The sequence below is a fragment of the Phyllobates terribilis genome, unplaced genomic scaffold (assembly GCF_046119375.1).
Source record: "Phyllobates terribilis strain yellow unplaced genomic scaffold, ASM4611937v1 Scaffold_291__1_contigs__length_2406647, whole genome shotgun sequence".
NCBI classification, from domain to species: domain Eukaryota; kingdom Metazoa; phylum Chordata; class Amphibia; order Anura; family Dendrobatidae; genus Phyllobates; species Phyllobates terribilis.
The window spans coordinates 1,930,774-1,953,060 of record NW_027363051.1 but is presented as its reverse complement, the minus strand read 5'-3'; the positions used below and the strand labels follow the sequence as shown (position 1 = coordinate 1,953,060).

The 22,287-nt window shown below is 48.8% G+C and overlaps 1 pseudogene; it reads left to right on the top strand.

The window, feature by feature from the left end:
* LOC141220388 (uncharacterized) overlaps nt 1-19,525 on the top strand; it is a 46,897-nt pseudogene extending 27,372 nt beyond the window's left edge.
* Nucleotides 19,526-22,287: the final 2,762 nt, after the last annotated feature.

Here is a 22,287-nt window from a genome sequence, read left to right as displayed (position 1 = left end):
GGGTGATGAGCGGAGAGGTGACTGCTGGGACATTATACAGGACAGCACTGGAGGATTCTGGGTGATGAGCGGAGAGGTGACTGCTGGGACATTATACAGGACATCTCTGGAGGATTCTGGGTGATGACCCGAGAGGTGACTGCTGGGACATTATACAGGACGGCACTGGAGGATTCTGGGTGATGACCGGAGAGGTGACTGCTGGGACATTATACAGGGCAGCACTGGAGGATTCTGGGTGATGGCGGTGTCGTTGTTGTCAGGTTCCTATAAGGTGTCAGGACGTCGCTGTCTATCTCTCCATGGAGGAGTGGGAGTATCTAGAAGGACACCAGGATCGGTACCAGGAGGTGATGATGGAGGAGCTCCGGCCTCTGACATCACCAGGTGAGAGGAGACTCTTGTTGGCTCCGGTGGATGTGATGACGTCTCTCGGCCTCGTCCTATAATAGATGATTTTTCTCCAGACTTGCTCTGGTTTTCTCTACATTTTCTCACAGCTTTCATTCCCTGATTCTTCTCTTCTGATCTTTGAGTCGCGGTTTCTCCGCTGTCGTCTTCATCAGTCTTGAGTCTTTGTCCTCGGCGGCTTCTTTCAGAATCTTTCACCTTCCTTAGAGCATCGGTCACATTTTGTCTGCAGATTTCCCAATGGAATTTTTCATAAAGTCCCACATTCAATATAACAGCGGATCGTCCTTTGCTTTCCTGATGAGGAGGTCAGAGTTCTCGTTAAGTTCTTTCACAGCTCGTTGCTCTGATATCATTAGATTATGATATTTCTGTCCTTGAAATTTTGTGTTAATTTTTAATGTAAGTAGTTCATCTTCAATCATTTCCTAGAAAACATCCAAGACTGGTGGACGAGACTTGACCGGATAGTAATAGAGATTTTTTTTATAACAAACGATTGAAAGTAACTGTCTGTTGTATTGAATCGCTGGAGTTTTATGATCAAGAAGTGAACCCCGTTCATCAAAAGTTCCAGTTCTATTGGGAACATCATCATGAGAAACTTCTTGTAACGAGTTCTCCATGTTCTCATTCTGTTCATTGACCATGAAATGACAACGCAAAGTGAAGGTTCTCACAAATTTATTCACATCTAATAAAGTTCTATGAACGTCAAACTCAATTGTCGGGGAGAAGGTTAAGCCTTTGGATAGAACTGTAACTTCAGCCTCTGATAATTACTGTCACTAAAGAGATGAAGCTTTTTCTTCAAAGGGCTAAAAATATATCTTTATTATTAACAAATTTAAAAAAAACATATAGAGGAATACCATATGTATTCATATACAAATACAATATATACAAAAAGTGAGGTACAAGTTCAGGAAGAACAATGGTGGTATACCTGGATATAACACTTGGTGTACTGCACTGCTACATCTAAGGCCCAGACCAAAGGTGAAATTATCCTATTAAGTAAATACGAAATATGGGTCCAATTATATGTTAGAGAGTATACTAATGCGTAAAGGTCCATAGCATACATCACATAAGTAATATATAATATCAGTTATTTATATCATTAGAATGAAAAAGTTTCTGACTAGAGAAACACTATCACAAGTAAGCATTATACCTCATAGACATAAAGGATATAGTAATAAACATATAAAGTGATAGGTTCAGTCAGTATGCTGGGCAAAGGTGATACAAATAAGCATCAACAGACCAAGTGCAATAGGACACAATAGATAGACATAATGGTAATGTTACCAGCAGTGCAGGAAACCAGGGACCCAACCAGCAAAGGATAAACAGACAGCTGCCGGCTGATATTAATAGCCTGGGAATTGGATATTGTCCCCCTCCCAGTGCAAGAACACCAGCACTCAGCTGCCCAAGAATTGGCGCATCCATAAGATGCACCATTTCTGGCGCCTAGCCTCGGCTCTTTCCACTTGCCCTGGTGCGGTGGTGAGTGGGGTAATACTATTGGGATTGATGTTAGCTTTGTAATGTTTGCTGACATCGAGCCCAGGGGTTAGTAATGGAGAGGCGTCTATAAGACACCCCCATTACTAACCCCGTAAGTTTAGTTAAAAAAACACACACACAGAGCAAAGTCCTTTAATTGAAATGAACACTCCCAGACCCTCTTTTACCCTTTATAAAGATCAAATTAAAATACAAAATAATCTTCACCTGTCCGCAGATAATCCTTATGTGATGCTGTCCAACAAAAATCCCCAGCCGTGCTACATCTGGATTGTTTGATGTGACCGCTCAGCAAGCCAGTAGCGTGAGAATGCTCCTGCAGTGTCTAGCGCTGCTCTGACTAAGGTCACCGGAGTTCATAGCCGATGAGCTCTGGTCACCTTACTGACGTCACTGCTCGCTGCACTGACCAGTGTGTCCTGGCTGGCGTGCTGAGCCATCGCTCAACACACCATACAGATGTAGCAGAGCTGGAGTTCGTGACTTGTTAATAACCAGTAAAGGCTACGCAGATGTTAATATTAATACCCTGGGAAGATCTATGTTAATTAATGTTTATTACCCGCTTCCCAGACTATAAGCATCAGCTGTCCGCTTTCCCCCTTTGCTTTTTTTACTTTAAATTCTTTAATTATTAGCTAAATCCATGTACAGCAGCTCCACACGCCCTGCACTGATGATATATCTCACTGACTCATTTCTATCTTTCTAGATCTATAAAAAATGTTTTATTAGTTAGAAAATTACCCTGAAATGTCAGAGAATGACCGTCTGTAAAAGCTGATGTTATAAACGCGTTTGATACGGATGTCATACAGATGCGAGACAGGTGAGAGAAGTCGCATCGTACTCGCAAGACAATCATCCTACTTTTCAGGAATATCCGACCAATTTTATTTCAGCCGATGAGTGCGATCCCTTAAATGCGACATGTTAGTAACGGCTGATTGACGTCAAACTGGCCATAGATATAAGTATTGGGGAGCAGGACTGCAGACTTAAAATGCAAAAGGGGGAGAGAGGAGGAAACTTAAAATTGGTTTTGTAAATTTTGTTTGAAAAATAAGAAATTGCTGATTAAACTTTTAACAAAAAAAATAAATATGATGTGAAGTAGACATGTGGTAAATGTTAGTTATACCATACACAATAGTTAATACATATAGTTACATAGTTACATAGTTTATAAGGCCGAAAAAAGACAAGCGTCCATCCAGTTCAGCCTATTTCTTGTGCACTGCAGCTATTCCGCAGCGTTGATCCAGGGGAAGCCAACAAAAAAACATGCGGTATAGGCCAATTTACATCATTGAGGAAAAATTCACTTCCCGACTCCAATCTGGCAGTCAGATTAAATCCCTGGATTAATTAACTATCACTAAGCATAAAATGTAATTTTATTGTTCTCAAGAAAGGCGTCCAGGCCTCTCTTGAACTCTTTAAGTGAGTTGGACATCACCACTTCCTCTCCCAGAGAGTTCCAGAGTCTCACGGCTCTGACCATAAAGAATCTCCTTCTATGCTGGTGCAGGAACCTCCTTTCCTCCAGACGCATAGTGTGCCCCCTCGTCTTTGTCACCATCCTTGGTATAAACAGGTCATGGGAGAGATCTCTGTACTGCCCCCTGATGTATTTATACATGTTTATGAGGTCTCCCCTAAGCCTTCTCTTTTCCAATGTAAATAGGCCTAATTTTGACAACCTCTCTGAGTATTCCTGTCCCTCCATTCCCTTTATTACCTTAGTCGCCCTCCTTTGTACCCTCTCTAGCTCCAATATGTCTTTCCTGAGCACCGGAGCCCAGAACTGTGCACAATATTCTAAGTGCGGCCTTACCAGCGCTTTATACAGAGGAAGAACAATGTTCTCATCAAATGCCCCTATTCCTCTTCTGATGCATGCCATGACTCTATTTGCCTTCGCAGCTGCTGCCTGACACTGGGCACTCCAATTTAATTTGCTATTAACCAAGATGCCCAGGTCCTTCTCCATGTCAGATTTCCCCAATGGTTTCCCATTTAATATGTATGGGTGACTGCTGTTTTTCTTTCCCATGTGCATGACCTTACATTTATCGGCATTGAACCCCATTTGCCATTTTTTGGCCCAACTCCCCAATTTATCTAAATCCTCCTGTAGCTGTGCCCTATCCTCATCTGTATTAACTACTTTACAAAGTTTAGTATCATCTGCAAATATTGCTATTTTACTATGCAACCCTTCCACTAGATCATTAATAAATATATTAAATAATATAGGGCCCAAGACAGACCCTTGAGGCTCCCCGCTAGTAACCCTGACACCCCCTGAGCTTACTCCATTGATAACCACCCTCTGCTTTCTATCACTCAGCCAGCTATTTACCCACTTGCACACATTATCCCCCAGACCAAGCATTCTCATTTTATATACCTACATATACATATCTGGTTAAAAGGCATAAAAATTAAAAGTCCAACATTTTTTTTGTAAAATTTTCGATTTAGAGCCTGGGGGGCATACTTAGGCGGTGATATGTGCAGGAGAGGCCAGATGTTATACAGGGGTTATATTCACAATAACCAGGGTGTACTTTATTATAAGACCACATTGTGATTTTGGGAACGTCCCTTTAGAAGAATCTTCACTCTCGGTCTCTCCAGACAAGATGTCGTCTAGGAATCGTCCCCCCATCTGAGCCTCTAACTTCAATAAATAATTCTCTTTCCCACAGTAAAATACATAAATTACCAAAAGAAGGTAAGAAGACGTCCTCATCCAGGTTCCGAAAGTTTTAAGGTTTTTTTTTTTACCAATAAATTGGATGAAATTCTTTTTCCGACAAGAATTGTTACCAAAGAAAGAAACTGCTGCTCCGATTCCCGGCCGTTCCTCCGACATTTATGAATGACATGATAACCGGGTGTCACCGTTCTCCATACATGTGTCCCCACACTTCTGACACTCAGCACTGATTGGACAATGTAGGGGAACAATGGTAACGCCCAGTTGTCAGTATTTTCTTACATTTATAGGGTGAATAGTAGAAGAGCTGCACAGCTTAGTGACCAATAACAATATGACTCCGGAAATGAGAGGACGAGAAAGTAAAAAAATCAATAAAATAATGTATCTGTAAGGCCGATAATGGGGGAAATGATTTACAGATAAAATGACCAAACAGCTTACAATCCTAGAATGTTCTGGTTGGAGGGGACCACCTCCAGGGTCCCCGTATCCAGCCCCCTGCTCAATGCAGAACTCACCATCTCAGACAGATGTCTGTCCGGCCTCTGCTGGATTGTTTCTTCCAGTCTTGATCATTTATTTCTCATTACTGACCTCGCTGTATGAGGAGCTTTTTTGTGGGGGATGAGTTGTATTTCTCATCTTGTTTCTTAACTTTATCAACTTTATTCTGCTGTTATTTTTTAGAATTTTTCTCTCATGAGCTGCACAAGTTGAGTGATAAAACGACCGTCCACCCTGAGACTGAGAAGTGACTATACGGTTATCATATATAGACTCCCTTCCTTGTGTCCTCCATTTGCCTCCTGTAACGGTGAACCGATGGAGAAAACCTGGCAGGTCCTAATAATAAGGCGCTTACAGACAGTCTCCATACAGCCGGTCCCAGAGGTTTCCCGGCTTCCATCTTTTTACCACTGTACAGTGATCTGGACTTACAGTACAGACACCGGGGCTGCTCCACATAGTAGTGCTGGCTGGTAGAGCGAGCTGGCAGAAGAAGGTCGACATGTCAGTGACGCGCCCCCTGGGCCTGTGTTGTGTAGCGTTGCGCACGCGGGGAATACCCGGAGCCGGATCCGATAGGGTTAGTAGTCCTCGTGGCGGTGACCCGGTCCGTGCCCAGGGTGTCAAACTAAGTGGCGATGTTTTAGTGGCAGATGTTATATTGTTCGACTACGCCACCCGTTGAATGCGGTTATGAGACCGCCGCTGCAGGGCAGACCGCTGAGGCCGGTGGTACGGTTGTGCAGCGTGGATAGTATAACCCTCAACGGGAGGGGTATGGCCTCAGGGCAGCAGACGTGGATGATGGGGATAGCAGGATTGCACGCAGGCACCAGGAACCACTCAGAGACGGTGCGGTGTAGTTCAGGGTCTTTACTGGTGGCAAAGGTAGACCCTCCCGGGAGTACTGGCTAGCGATCGGGGTCTGGTCAGTCCGTGAGCAGATAGGATCTCCCCCGGCCAGGCGGAGTTGTAGGCCTCCCCAACTAATTGTACTCTCCCTGGCTACCTTGCTAGAAGCGGGTAAAAGTAGCCCACGTCCCTGAGTGTACCGTGTGGTGCTCACCCGTATGGCCGGTGACTCTGGGCCTTCTGGTAGCCTCCGCTCCACGACGGCGGTGCTGGTCCCTTGCGTGTGACCGTGCCTTCGGGTTTCTTGGCCAGAGGACCTGAAATCCCCTGCCGGACGGTTTCTGCTGCTGGGTATGGATCAGTCCCCACAGCCTCGGACTCCGTGTCCGGTGAGATATCTTCAGTCAGGACCAGCTCTACAGCTTTCAGTCCCTGACCCCTTTTATCACTGCTCCCACAGAGCTCCTGATCTTGCTCTCCCTGCATATGCTCCACTCCAGACCAGACTGTGTCTCTGTCTGGGATTCTTCTTCTTCTCCTTTTTCCTAACCCTGCCTCAGCCCCAGTTTTATATAGGGGAAGTTCTTCCCCTCCCAGGACTGGGCAGGAGGTGTGGCATGCTTAGGGTTCCTGACCAGGAGACCTCCCACCTGCTCTCAGACGTAATATTGCTATTACTGTGGGAACCAGACCCCTGGGGTGCCACATTCCCCCCTAGTAAAATTTAGTACTCCGGGACTAAACATATTTTTGAAAACATAACAGGGTATAAACAGGAACAATACAATAAGGAAAAACACGTTAAGGTGGTCACGGCGTGTCCGCAACCGGGTGCAATTTTCGAAGCAATAAGGGTGTCCATTTCACCAAAGAACAGGGAGCCGTAACCAGGTAGGGGTCTGTCCTGCCCCGAGTCTTTAGCAGTCTTTAGTCCGTTCCTGGGTTACGCTCCAAACATATATACAACAGAGTTCCGGTTAATCCACAAAAGACACCTATAAAATAACTGGAAAAACATAATTATTTACAAGCAACAGTAAACAGGTAAATACCAATAAGACAGTCTGAACACTTTAGATCCTCCAACGTACGGGCAACTGGCCTCTATTGGCCCTAGTAGACCTACGGAGCTTACTGAACGGTCCTGAGCTACAGGGTGTAGGAGCTGTCAAAGGCAAGCTGGGCAGCTGTCTACGGGCTCTTTGGCTCACTAGGGGCACGGCAGGCTCACTATAAGCAGAGGGTCGATTCTCCTGGTCTGCTTGTGTGGGGTCTTCTGCCTCCTGGACCGGCTGCTCTTCCAGCTCTACCTGTTTTTCCGTAGGCACTTGGGATGCTGGCTGGAGGAAGGTGAGGACGGGTACCACAACAGCGCCATTTACTTGTGTCCAAGACCGAGGGAAGTCTCCGAGTACAGTACTGACCATCTCTTCCCTTTCCTCTGCGGGTCGAGGGTTTTCTTGATCTTCTTCTGGGTTTCGTAACTGCTCGGGACACTTCTTCAGGTGATCTCGGGAGACAATGGCTGTGGTTTCTCCTCCATCCTTACTGATTGTGCAAATTTTTGGGTTTTCATGGCTTGATGGCAGTACGGTGTACGGGTCCTTCTCCCACTGGTCGTCCAACTTCTGGAGCCGTCTTTTCCTCTTCAAGACCTGCTCTCCAGGTACCAGGGGAACAGCGGGAGCATACTGGTTGTAAGTCTTCTCCTGTCTTTCTCTTGCTTGACAGAGACTTCGCTCAACGCTCTCCTGTACTTTCCGGTACTGCTGCTGCCTCTCTGTGTCCCAGTCTGCTTCTGGTGAAGTGTCCTCGGGTGTCAGGACTCCCATATCCAGATCAACAGGCAGCTTACCAGGTCTTGCTCTCATTAGGTAAGCCGGGGTACAGTTGGTAGAACCTACAGGGATGTGGTTGTATACGTCCACCAGATCAGGCAGTTTCTCAGGCCACAGACTGCGTTCTTCCAGGGGCAATGTTTTCAGAAGGTCTATCACCACCTGGTTCATTTTCTCGCAGAGTCCATTGGTTTGCGGATGATAGGGTGTTGTTCTTATCATCCGGCAGCCATACAGAGTGCAGAACTCCTGGAAGACTTCCGCTTCAAAGGCAGGTCCTTGGTCCATCAGCACCTGCTCTGGGTAACCGTGTGGACGGCAGAAGTGCTGCTGGAAGGCTCCAGCTGCTGTTTGAGCCGTTAAGTCCTTGACGGGGACTACAACCAAGAACCGGGAGTAGTGATCCACGATGGTTAACGCATAGACGTAGCCACTTCTGCTGGGGGCCAGTTTTACATGGTCCAAGGCTACCAGTTCCAACGGCTGCCTGGTGACGATGGACTGCAGGGGGGTCTTCTGGCTGGCACGGTCCTTCCTTCTTAGGTTGCATGGACCACAGTCTCTGCACCACCTCTCGATGGTTCCTCTCATGCCTACCCAGTGGAACCGCCCGCGCAGCAGGAACTCTAGCTTCTTCCATCCTAAGTGCCCAGCTCCGTCGTGGTATGCCTCCAGTACCATAGCCGCTTCTCTTCTTGGCACCACTACTTGCCAGATCAGTTCATGCGTCCGGGAGTTAACCATTCTGCGGCACAACTTCCCCTTGTAACGGAACAGTCGACTCTTCTCAGCCCACAGTTGCTTGGTCTCCTCCGGAGCGTCTGGGTCAAGGCGGGCATCTGGCTGAGTCAGCATCTCCTTCACCAGTCGGACGGCGGGGTCACTGTCTTGCGTTTCCGCCCAGTTGTAATGAGGTAAGGGGTTGAACGTACCGGATTGCTTACCCCTTACACGGTGGGAATACTGGGTAGTCCCATGACGGTGGAACGCGGGGAGTTCAACTTCTTCCAGTTCCTCTGGATCTTCCCCTACGTCCGGTAGGTTTGGCATTCTGGACAAGGCATCCGCGTTGGTATTGGAGCGTCCTGCCCGGTATTTGATCGTGAACTCATAGTTGGACAGGCGGGCCATCCATCTCTGCTCCAGGGCACCGAGTCTTGCAGTGTCCAGGTGTGTCAACGGGTTGTTATCCGTGTACACGGTGAACCGGGAAGAGGCGAGGTAGTGCCTAAAGCGTTCGGTGACTGCCCACACCACTGCCAGGAACTCTAGCTTGAATGAGCTGTAATTCTCAGGGTTTCTTTCGGTGGGTCGCAGTTTTCGGCTGGCGTAAGCAATTACCCGTTCTCTCCCCTGCTGGATCTGGGACAGTACGGCTCCTAGCCCGATGTTACTTGCGTCGGTGTAGAGGATAAAGGGCTGGCTGTAATCAGGGTACGCCAGGATTTCATCCCCCGTGAGGGCCATCTTCAGCTGGCGGAAGGACTCTTCTTCCAGCTTCTCCCATCTGAAGGGCGGCTTCTGGTTCTTGGCCTTCCTGGACTGGCCTATCAGGAGGTCCTGCATAGGAGCTGCCTTTTTGGTGAAACCGGGAATGAATCTTCGGTAGTAGCCTACCAACCCGAGGAACTGCCGCACTTCCTTTACGCTGGAGGGTCTTGGCCATTCCTTAATCGCGGTGATCTTATCAGGGTCGGGAGCCACTCCGTCAGCACTCACCACGTGTCCCAGGTACTGCACTTTTGGTTTTAGCAGGTGACACTTCGACGGTTTCACCTTCAGACCGTAGTTTGCTAGGGCTTCAAACACTTCCGCCAGGTGTTTCAGGTGGTCCTCGTAGGTTTTGGAATAAACTATAACATCGTCCAGGTACAGCAGGACCGTCTCAAAGTTCCGGTGTCCCAGACAGCATTCCTTCAATCGTTGGAAGGTTCCTGGTGCGTTGCAGAGTCCGAACGGCATGCAGGTAAACTCGCTAAGTCCCATCGGGGTGGTGAATGCGGTCTTCTCCTGGTCCGTCTCTGCTACAGGAACCTGCCAGTACCCGCTAGTGAGATCCAAAGTGGAGAAGAAGTTAGCAGATTTTAAAGCAGCCAAAGACTCCTCTATCCTTGGTAAGGGGTACGCATCTTTGTGTGTGATACGGTTGATTTTCCGGTAATCTACACACATTCTCATGGTGTTGTCTTTCTTTTTAACCAAGACTAGTGGAGCTGCCCAGGGGCTACAGCTATCCCTGATTACCCCAGCCTCCTTCATGTCTCTAAGCATCCCCTTGGCGTGTTGGTAGTGTGCAGGGGGTACGGGACGATACCTCTCCTTTATGGGAGGATGGTCTCCCGTGGGGATGTGATGTTCCACTCCCTTTACTCGCCCGAAGTCTAGCGGGTGTTTACTGAACACTCTCTCGTATTCCTGGATCACCCGGTAGACTCCCTGCTTTTGGTGAGCGGGTGTGTAGTCAGTACCCAAATGCAGTTGCTGACACCAGTCCTCCATTTGTTGCTTAGAGCCGTTACCTTCCTCTGGATGAGATGGAGGCAAGGGTTCCACGGACTGTACAGAATTTTGGTTGATGGTATACAATTTGGCTAGCGTAGCATACCGGGGCAGGTATACTTCCTTCTTCCCAATATTTATTATGCGAACGGGCACCCTCCCATGGCGTACATCAACCACCCCCCGTGCCGTCAAAATGGTGGGCCTACTATCTGAGTAGACTGGTTCTACCATTGCCTGGTAATCTCTACCTCTCAGACCAATAGCTGCCCGGCACCAAATCATCATTTCACTTTTCGGGGGCATGGGGATAGGGAAAGGGTCACACATTCTCACGCTACCAATCTCACCACCGGAGAGTTCCACCTGTTGCCGTCGCATCAGTGCCCGAATCTCTTTTTGGAGCACTCGCTGCTGGCCGGAGCTGGCGTTCTTGGCAACCTGCTGTAAAATGAGAATCACCTCTGCAAGACAATTTTCAATCACATTAGTTCCTAGAGTTATCTTTGGGTGACTCTCACGCTTGTCAATGTCCACAATGATCAGTCCCTGTGCTGCCAGTTCGACTTTACCGATTTTAATGGTCATCTCTTTAAATCCGATCTGTGGCACGGGCTGACCATTGCTGGCGATGATACTCAAGTCGTCGTCTGGGTAGCGGGTTATATCCGAGTCATTCCAGTACTGCTTGAAGAGCACCACGTACGGGATGGTGGTGACCTGTGACCCGGTGTCAAGTAGGGCACTCATAGGAATGCCATCCAGTACCACAGGCAAGACTGGACGTCCTCCCACGTATTTGTCACGCCAGTTCGATGGGCCTGGTGATCTTATTCCTAGGGGTTGGCCCTCTACCCCAGGTTGTGCCGGTTTAAAGGACAGTACCTTGCCATATGTCCGGGTTGATTGCAGCGGCGGCAGATGGTTTGTCCGTCCTCGTTGTACCGGTCGCTAGGTCTTCCTCTGGTCGGTGGGGTCCTCCTTGGTCGGCGCCACGGGATATCCTCCGGTCCGGATGCCAGCTGGATCTTCCCTGGAGTAGAAACCTGTAAAGACTGCACAGTTCGGGTTAGCGCGGCAACGCTTTTAGTTAGCTCTTGGACCTGATGGTGCAGGTCTGTAGCCGGGTCATTGTTTAAAGCCTGCGCATCAGCTCCCACAGGCCCTGCCGACAAGGGCGCCGTCTCCTGGTGGTAAGTGGTAGCAGGGCGTTTGTGGGTCACAGCGCCACCTGGTGCCGGTTCTCGGAGCACCCGGATGGCTCTGTCCTTGAACTATGCAAAGTCCAGATGAGGGTCCTGTAAGGCCATTGCTCGCAACTGGGTTCGGTGGGCATTGCAATGTAGACCCTCTATAAATTGTTCAGTCAACAGCTTGTCTTCGTTTCCCACGCCGTCAGGGTCGGCCTGCTTAATGGCTCTCAGGGCCTCTTGTAGGTTTAGTGCATAGTCCCTTATATTCTCATGTGCTCGCTGCTTGCACCCGTAGAATCTAAGCTTGATCTCGGCTGAGGTACGGGTATCAAAGGTGTCCTTCAGCCGGGCTAGTATCTCTGTGACAGTCCTCCTCCTCCCAAGTGGCCAGGACTTTACCTCCCTTTGGGCTGCCCCTGTTAATTGAGCCACCAGGATGCTCACTTTTTGCTCTTCTGTGAGGGGGTACACCTGGAAGAGGCTATCCAGCCTTTCTCTGAAGTCATTTAGGGTATGTGACTCCCCTGAGTACTGGGGTAGCCAGGCTGCCCCCGGGATATAGGGCATGGTGAAAGGCATAACCGCAGCAGCGGTGGCGCTGGCGGTGGCTGTGGCAGTGAAGCTCTCCTCCGTATCCGACATCCTCCTCCCCCCTAGTGGACCGTGGCCTACCTTGCGATGATCCTCTTCCGTAGGCCGCGGCTCCGCAGTGGATCGTCAGGGTCGAGGACCTTCCGTCGCGCTCCTGTGACGTCGGCGTCTGCTGGGCTCCTTCCAGGACCTTACGCAACGTCCGGACGTGAGGCGGGGCTTCAGTTCTCGCGCGCTTTCGGAGTCCACGCCCCCCTTCTTCCCGCGCGGCGTCCTCAAGATGGCGTCCAATGGCGGGAACACTCCACGGATGGCGGGAAGAAGGCAAAAGATGGCGTCGGATGGCGGGAAAACTCCACGGATGGCGGGAAGAAGGCAAAAGATGGCGTCGGATGGCGGGAAAACTCCACGGATGGCGGGAATCTTCACCACTGGTAAGTTTAACAGTCTTTTTCAGGCACGCAGTACCCGGTGGTTGCGGGCACGGTATCCTGCCGACTACGCCAAAAGTTGACGCGCCCCCTGGGCCTGTGTTGTGTAGCGTTGCGCACGCGGGGAATACCCGGAGCCGGATCCGATAGGGTTAGTAGTCCTTGTGGCGGTGACCCGGTCCGTGCCCAGGGTGTCAAACTAAGTGGCGATGTTTTAGTGGCAGATGTTATATTGTTCGACTACGCCACCCGTTGAATGCGGTTATGAGACCGCCGCTGCAGGGCAGACCGCTGAGGCCGGTGGTACGGTTGTGCAGCGTGGATAGTATAACCCCCAATGGGAGGGGTATGGCCTCAGGGCAGCAGACGTGGATGATGGGGATAGCAGGATTGCACGCAGGCACCAGGAACCACTCAGAGACGGTGCGGTGTAGTTCAGGGTCTTTACTGGTGGCAAAGGTAGACCCTCCCGGGAGTACTGGCTAGCGATCGGGGTCTGGTCAGTCCGTGAGCAGATAGGATCTCCCCCGGCCAGGCGGAGTTGTAGGCCTCCCCAACTAATTGTACTCTCCCTGGCTACCTTGCTAGAAGCGGGTAAAAGTAGCCCACGTCCCTGAGTGTACCGTGTGGTGCTCACCCGTATGGCCGGTGACTCTGGGCCTTCTGGTAGCCTCCGCTCCACGACGGCGGTGCTGGTCCCTTGCGTGTGACCGTGCCTTCGGGTTTCTTGGCCAGAGGACCTGAAATCCCCTGCCGGACGGTTTCTGCTGCTGGGTATGGATCAGTCCCCACAGCCTCGGACTCCGTGTCCGGTGAGATATCTTCAGTCAGGACCAGCTCTACAGCTTTCAGTCCCTGACCCCTTTTATCACTGCTCCCACAGAGCTCCTGATCTTGCTCTCCCTGCATATGCTCCACTCCAGACCAGACTGTGTCTCTGTCTGGGACTCTTCTTCTTCTCCTTTTTCCTAACCCTGCCTCAGCCCCAGTTTTATATAGGGGAAGTTCTCCCCTCCCAGGACTGGGCAGGAGGTGTGGCATGCTTAGGGTTCCTGACCAGGAGACCTCCCACCTGCTCTCAGACGTAATATTGCTATTACTGTGGGAACCAGACCCCTGGGGTGCCACATCAGATCTGACCCAAAGATGGCAGGTACTAGACAATCAAGAAGCGGGACGAGGTCAGAATCAGGAAGCCGAGTAAGAATGGTCCTGTAGATGGAGACCTAAGTCATCCCGGGGTATTATGGAAGCCAGACAAGGTTACCAAAGACAAACAGGAGCAATGAAAGCAGGTGCAGAATACATCTGTAACTGGTGACGCCCCGCAGACTGCTGGGAGATTAATAGGATGTGGCGCTGCCCCATAGGTCACAGCACAGGAAAGGCAGGGGAGGGTGGGGTAGACGTATTACTGCACTCCCCATACCACTGCACTGGCCGTCCTGGAAGCCGGGGGAAGAGACCACCGATCTGATCTGAGGGGGCAGCTGAGGGCAGAGGACCCCATAGGGGACTGTACAGGGAAATGTGTAGTGTTCAGTCCCGGGGTGGAGGGTCGCTGTAACTGCGGTAATACAACTGATCCAAGCCAATAGCAATATATTTATTTCATTTTCTTTTAGGACTTTTCTACAATAAATACTTTGTTTCTTTTCAGACATTTTTGTGTTACCAAATCCTGGCGGCCATAAACCATAAGCGATGTATTGTTACATGGTGACAGTATTCCTCATTGTCCCCATATAATATACACAACGTCCTGATCAGTCTTTATTACACAAGAATAAGAGGAATAAACTTCATGAATTGTAAGAATAGACGAGATGGAAATAGGAAACTTTGTCCCCGGAGTCTCCACAGAAATCTGCGTATTTCTTCTTCCGTCTCAGGATTCTCGGTTCCGGGGTAAAATCTCTATTCAGTTAGGAAACATTGTTCCATCACTGAGATCGGAGGTGACGGCCGCTACTGATAAGACTCTGTGTAGGGGGAGGGGAGAGGAGGGCGGGGCTAGAGGCCGAGCTCCTCCCATCTACATGGACTCTGACCAGTAGTGACTGTCCTCTCCTATCTTAGTAATGGGACGCGTACACCCGGCGTCAGAGGCTCAATGCAGTGAGGAGGAGAAGCCGCGCGCATGCGGTAGGTTTGTCATGTTCTCAAGCCCCCAAAGCCGTGATGACATGCTAAGTGGGGCGACTGCTCTGGGGTCACAAACTCCTCATCGACAAGTCAAAGGCCTCATTTACATATCATAAACTTTAGAAATGCAATACTTTTTCTAAAGATCTGTTTGTGTGTTTAATGTAATAGAGATGTTAGGCGGAGAGTTTATATCTGCAGACACAGCTGCTGCGGGTTCTGGGGGCACAGGGAACGGACAGTTTCCCTTTAAACATTTTTAAGTACATATATTTAGTGTTTTGGGCAGGGGCGGATGTATCACATGTGCAGTAGGTTCAGCTGCATATAGACCAAGTAATGTAGGGAGGCTCCAGGGGGTAAGGAGGCTCTGTGGTGTAAGGAGGCTCCAGGGGATAAGGAGGATCCGAGGGGTAGGGAGGCTCCAGGGGATAAGGAGGATCCGTGGTGTAGGGAGGCTCCAGGGGATGAGGAGGATCCGAGGGGTAGGGAGGCTCCAGGGGATAAGCAGGCTCTGTGGTGTAGGGAGGCTCCAGGGGGTAAGCAGGCTCTGTGGTATAGGGAGGCTCCAGGGGATAAGGAGTTTCCGTGGTGTAGGGAGGCTCCAGGGAATAAGGAGGATCCGTGGTGTAGGGAGGCTCCAAGGGATAAGGAGGATCCGAGGGGTAGGGAGGCTCCAGGGGATAAGCAGGCTCCGTGGTGTAGGGAGGCTCCAGGGGATAAGGAGGATCCGAGGGGTAGGGAGGCTCCAGGGGATAAGCAGGCTCTGTGGTGTAGGGAGGCTCCAGGGGGTAAGCAGGCTCTGTGGTGTAGGGAGGCTCCAGGGGATAAGGAGTTTCCGTGGTGTAGGGAGGCTCCAGGGAATAAGGAGGATCCGTGGTGTAGAGAGGCTCCAGGGGATATGGAGGCTCCATGGTGTAGGGAGGCTCCAGGGGATAAGCAGGCTCCGTGGTGTAGGGAGGCTCCAGGGGATAAGCAGGCTCTGTGGTGTAGGGAGGCTCCAGGGGATAAGGAGGCTTTGTGGTGTAGGGAGGCTCCAGGGGATAAGCAGGCTCTGTGGTGTAGGAAGGCTCCAGGGGATAAGCAGGCTCTGTGGTGTAGGGAGGCTCCAGGGGATAAGGAGGATCTGTGGTGTAGGGAGGCTCCAGGGGATAAGGAGGATCCATGGTGTAGGGAGGCTCCAGGGGATAAGCAGGCTCTGTGTTATAGGGAGGCTCCAGGGGATAAGGAGGATCCGTGGTGTAGGGGAGGCTCCAGGGGATAAGGAGGCTCCGTGGTGTAGGGAGGCTCCAGGGGATAAGCAGGCTCTGTGGTGTAGGGAGGCTCCAAGGGATAAGCAGGCTCTGTGGTGTAGGGAGGCTCCAGGGGGTAAGGAGGATCCATGGTGTAGGGAGGCTCCAGGGGATAAGCAGGCTCTGTGGTGTAGGGAGGCTCCAGGGGATAAGGAGGATCCTTGGTGTAGGGAGGCTGCAGGGGATAAGGAGGATCCATGGTGTAGGGAGGCTCCAGGGGATAAGCAGGCTCTGTGGTGTAAGGAGGCTCCAGGTGGTAAGGAGGATCCATGGTGTAGGGAGGCTCCAGGGATGATGAGGATCTGTGGTGTAGGGAGGCTCCAGGGGATAAGCAGGCTCTGTGGTGTAGGGAGGCTCCAGGGGGTAAGGAGGATCCATGGTGTAGGGAGGCTCCAGGGGATAAGGAGGATCCGTGGTGTAGGGAGGCTCCAGGGGATAAGCAGGCTCTGTGGTGTAAGGAGGCTCCAGGTGGTAAGGAGGATCCATGGTGTAGGGAGGCTCCAGGGATGATGAGGATCCGTGGTGTAGGGAGGCTCCAGGGGATGATGAGGATCCGTGGTGTAGGGAGGCTCCAGGGGATGATGAGGATCCATGGTGTAGGGAGGCTCCAGGGGATAAGGAGGATCCATGGTGTAGGGAGGCTCCAGGGGATGATGAGGATCCGTGGTGTAGGGAGGCTCCAGGGGATAAGGAGGATCCGTGGTGTAGGGAGGCTCCAGGGGATAAGGAGGATCCGTGGTGTAGGGAGGCTCCAGGGGATAAGGAGGATCCGTGGTGTAGGGAGGCTCCAGGGGATAAGGAGGCTCCGTGGTGTAGGGTGACTCCAGGGGATAAGGAGGATCCGTGGTGTAGGGAGGCTCCAGGGGGTAAGGAGGATCCATGGTGTAGGGTGGTTAATGGAATAAGGAGGATCCGTGGTGTAGGGTGGTTAATGGAATAAGGAGGCTCCAGAGGGGACATGGAGGCCCATTTGCACTACAGGTTGCTCACATACTGGAATCGTTCCACTTTCTACCACTGTAGATTTTTCTTCTCAGACATTGGGAGAAGGACTCCCCTGGGTCCTGTAATTAGCATTTAACCCTCTAATATGATTTCGGTGCTATTTCATTCTTCTTAGGGTTCGTATTATGTCCTTAGTAGGGTTCAGCGAGTATGTTCTGTCCGGTGCTGCTGCTCGGTGATAAGGTTAGATCGCTTCCGTGTGCATGATTTGCAACTGTTTGACAGTTTTATTACATGGGAGGAATGTGTTAGAAATAGACATTCCTCACATGTAATAAAGCTGTCAAACAGTCGCAAATCATGCACATGGGAGGGATTCAACCTTATCACTGAGCGGCTATAAATACTCGGAGCTCGGCCCGAGCATACTCGGTGAAAGGGTTAATAGAACATACTCGCTCAACACTAGTCCTTAGGCATACTGTGGACGTGATTACGGCGGCCACCTTTATGAGGCCCACCTTTGTGATTAGTCAATCTCATTTGCATGCAGTAATAAAAGATTAAAACTCTATTTTTAATTGCGTGGACACTTTTCTACACTAAGAGCATAATGGGAAGCTTGAGAGAGTGAAATGTCACTGGTGGTACATTAAGGGGTAAATGCTGGTGACAGGTTCCCTTTAAGAACTGTCTATTTGCTGTCTAATCTCTGCCACCCCTGACTTGTGCCAATGTCACCAGTTTATGTGTTATTCGCTTTACCCGTCATTGTGTTAATGTTATGGTATGTAGTTGTCCTCCTTATTATCGGTACTTTCACTGACGAGGGTCTTCATTATTAGATGTGATTTTTTTTCTATCTTTCATCCCTACAGGAAATCCTTGTGGGAATAACGGTTTATCACTAAATTGTAAAAAAGAAGATATCAGGAAGCACTCTAATGGAGGAAACCTCATCACCCTTCCTGCACCTCCTGGACTTCACAGCACTTCACCTTCTTATAATCCTCCTAATCATGAGGAATCATCTCCTGAGCAATCTCACATTGTTACCACAATTCCAGGTGACACAGTGGATACAAGATTTCAGTGTGACAAGCAACTTACTAAAAGCTCAGCTCAGACACAAAGAAAACACAAAGGAGAAAAGCCATACTCCTGTTCAGAATGTGGGAAATGCTTTACAAATAAAACTAAATTTGTTATACATCAGAGAAGTCACACAGGAGAGAAGCCATATTCATGTTCAGAATGTGGGAAATGCTTTACAGATAAAGGGAATCTTATTACACATCAGATAATTCACACAGGAGAGAAGCCGTATTCATGTTCAGAATGTGGGAAATGCTTTACATCTAAATCAAGATTTATTATACATCAGGGAATTCACACAGGAGAAAAAACATTTTCATGTTCAGTATGTGGGAAATGCTTTAATGATAAAAGGACTCTTATTAGACATCAGAAAACTCACACAGGAGAGAAGCCATATTCATGTTCAGAATGTGGGAAATGCTTTACAGATAAATCAAAATGTGTTAGACATGAGAGAATTCACACAGGAGAAAAGCCATTTTCATGTTCGGAATGTGGGAAGGCCTTCACAGGTAAATTAAGTCTTGTGATGCACGAGAGAAGTCACACTGGGGAGAATCTGTATTTATGTTCAGAATGTGGGAAATACTTTCCAACTAAATCAAGATTTATTAGACATCAGAGAATTCACACAGGGGAAAAACCATTTTCATGTTCAGTATGTGGGAAATGCTTTACTGATAAAAAGACTCTTAATAGACATCAGAAAACTCACACAGGAGAGAAGCCATATTCATGTTCAGAATGTGGGAAATGCTTTGGATGTAAAGGGAGTCTTATTAGACATCAGACATTTCACACAGGAGAGAAGCCGTATTCATGTTCAGAATGTGGGAAATGCTTTCCAGCTAAATCAAGATTTATTATACATCAGAGAATTCACACAGGAGAAAAGCCATTTTCATGTTCAGTATGTGGGAAATGCTTTATTGATAAAAATACTCTTCTTAGACATCAGAAAACTCACACAGGAGAGAAGCCATATTCCTGTTCAGAATGTGGGAAATGCTTTACAGAGAAATCAAAATGTGTTATACATGAGAGAATTCACACAGGAATAAAGCCATTTTCATGTTTGGAATGTGGGAAGGCCTTCACAGGTAAAGGGAGTCTTTCTACCCATCAGAGAATTCACACAGGAGAGAAGCCATATTCATGTTCAGAATGTGAGAAATGCTTTACAGATAAAGGGAATCTTATTAAACATCAGAAAATTCACACAGGAGAAAAGCCATTTTCATGTTTGGAATGTGGGAAGGCCTTCATAAGTAAATTAAGTCTTGTGATGCACGAGAGAAGTCACACTGGGGAGAAGCCGTATTCATGTTCACTATGTGGGAAATCTTTTGTAAATAAATCGTATCTTGTTAGACATGAGGGAAGTCATACAGGAAAGAAACTGTAATCATGTACACTGTGTGTTTTAAAATTTTTAATAAAATTGCTCAGAATAATGAGTACACCCCCTTTGATAAGTAAGATTGTCATTAATATCTCACTGAATACCAGAACAATTTCTAAAATTTTCCTTTCCCCCATGACCAGCGCCACACGAGAGAGGGAATTCACACAATAAGGACAGGAAGCGTACTGAATAAGAGGGCTGCACCTCTACCCCGCATCATTTTGGTTTCCTGTCCATGAGGGAACCTGAAGCTGAAGAATCAGGAGAGGAAAGTTAAAGGAGAAACTTACCCAGGCCTTGCCTGGAAGAAAGGCTCCTTGTATATAGTGGCGGTGTCGGGTCCTGGAAGCGCCACCGCTGGTCACTTGAGGGCTCATGTAGATGCGAGCGCCGAAGTCCTTTTGGATGCTTGCTGGCTCCAACAATGTCCCAGGCTTGCGCATGTGCAGGACGCCCTGGGATTGGTGCGCCTTGATGTAGAGCATGCCGGAGACTTCTGACCTGAAGTGTTGGATTTCACTTCCAGGGGGTCTGGAGAAGGCATGTACAAGGGGGTGGGGGAGTTGCTGTGGCTGGTCCCTCTTTTAAAATCATGCCTGACTGCCAAAAGAGTGGGTTTTCTCTGGCTCTCCTTCCCCACGTGATATGGAGGAACGGCAGTGCCAGGATCAGAGTTCACGCAGCAATGGCAGTCTCATGAGTTGCAGAAGTGACAGTACAACCAACCACGAATAATGGTGTGATTTGATCCAGCCTCTGAATCTGGTACCCTTATTAAACTCCAGAATGCTGACTGATCTTTGTGAAATTTCACCATGGTAATTAAGTCCCTTTTTCTTGTCTCTAATTACTAGGAACGGCTTAAGAAATGTGGCACAAAAGAATAAGGAGTGAACCCTTTGTAGGGATAAGTTACCTGACTTGTGGCAGAAAAGACTGTGCAGATTGTATACAGAAAACCGCATGTGAAGAATCCACTAACTTCATGGATTTGAGATCCGTGATCAGGGCACAAGTTAAGGATTCCCTTGAGACCCTTATTCATAAAAAAAGGAAAAGAAAGGGAAGGAAAGGGTCCAAAAAATTATCACCTGATTTAGATGAATCTATAAAGTCGGAAGGTGAATGTGGATTGGATTCTTGTTCCTTTTCATTCTTTAATGGCGATACAGGGGGTAGGCCATGCTTTCCTATAAAAGTCGCAGATAGGTTGATTAAGGCTGTGAGAGCTACCATGGGCATCTCGGATGCTAAGACCCCCAAATCCATACAAGAGTTCATGTTTTGTGAATTAGAGCAAAAAAAAAAGAGGTGCATATTTCTAATTAATGAAACGATTCAGGCTCTCATTAAGAGAAAAAAACGAAGAGAAAGGGTTCACTACCATCATCTTCTAAGAGAAGATGCCAAAACAAGACTCGTGGAATAAGATCCCAAAGATAGACGTAGCAGTGGCCAATTCATCCAGAAAATCTACCTTGCCTTTTGAGGATGTGGGTATTCTGAAAGACTATCTGGATAGAAAGGCAGATGGTTACTTAAAACACACCTGGGAGTCCTCGGTGGGTGCCCTGAAGCCAGCGGTCTCTACGACCTGTACAGCCAGATCTATGATTATCTGGTTGCAACAACTAGAAGGTCAACCGAAGGATAATGTCCCAAGGGAAAAGATCCTGGCTGATGCAGGGAGCAGCAGCTTTTATTGCAGATGCCTCAACAGACTCAGTGAGGCTGGCAGCCAGGTTAGCGGGCCTCTTTATTGCCACTCGTAGGGCGCTATGGGTAAAAAGTTGGCCTGGGGATGTCCAGTCAAAGACCAAACTGTGTTCTATCCCATGTGATGGGGGCTTTCTTTTTGGTCAAGTTCTGGATGACATCTTGGACAAAGCTGGAGATAAAAAGAAAGGATTCCCCAGTTTGTCTATCCCAGAATACAGGAGTACTTTTTGGAATAGAAGATACAGCCGGAAAAGACCTCCTAGGGATCAGGGAAAATAGGAAGTCAGAAGACTAAAAAAAAGGTTTCATGTTTGCAGGGCCGCCTTCAGGGGGAAGGAAGTCTTCCCAGTGATGTCATTCCCCCGGAAGGAGGAATGCTTTCCCTCTTCCTCCATGCATACGAATAAAATTCATCCCATGTCAGGATTCTAGGGATAGTGGAAGCAGACCTAAAATTGGAATTCCAGACTATCCTTCCACCCCTGCGAACCTTCATGGTGACACCTCTCAGAAGGTCTTCCAAGCAATAGTTAGTCCTGGAGGCAGAGTTTTTGGTCCTCTTGGAGGTACCCATAGAAGAATAAGGAAAGGGATTATATTCCCCCCTTTTCTTGATAAAGAAGCTGGATGGCACTTTCAGAACTATAGTAAATTTGAGAGGTCTGAACAGATTTCTGGTGTATCAACCCTTCAAGATGAAGTCAAAACAATCGGCTGTAAAACTTCTGTTTCTAGGTTGCTACATCGTGACGACCTGCGCCGCGGTCAGCTGACTGTGATGCGGGTGCCACGTGATGCCGACGCCACGGGCCGCCCCGCCTATCATGACGCGGTATGCGTCATCAAAGGTCCTCAAACCTATCGATCAGACTATGGACATCCGGTTTTTTACACACTTGGTGATTGGCGTGGGCACATTTAAAAGGGATCACATTGACACTGACACATACTCCTTGACTAAGGTTCGCCGAAACGCGTGTTGGGGTGGATGTACACCATCCAGCCGTTGGTACGCTCCTGGCTTCCTGTACCCAAGGTAGCTATATATTTAATCTTCATACGGAATCATGACTTATAAACTACCCTGCTTGTCGGCA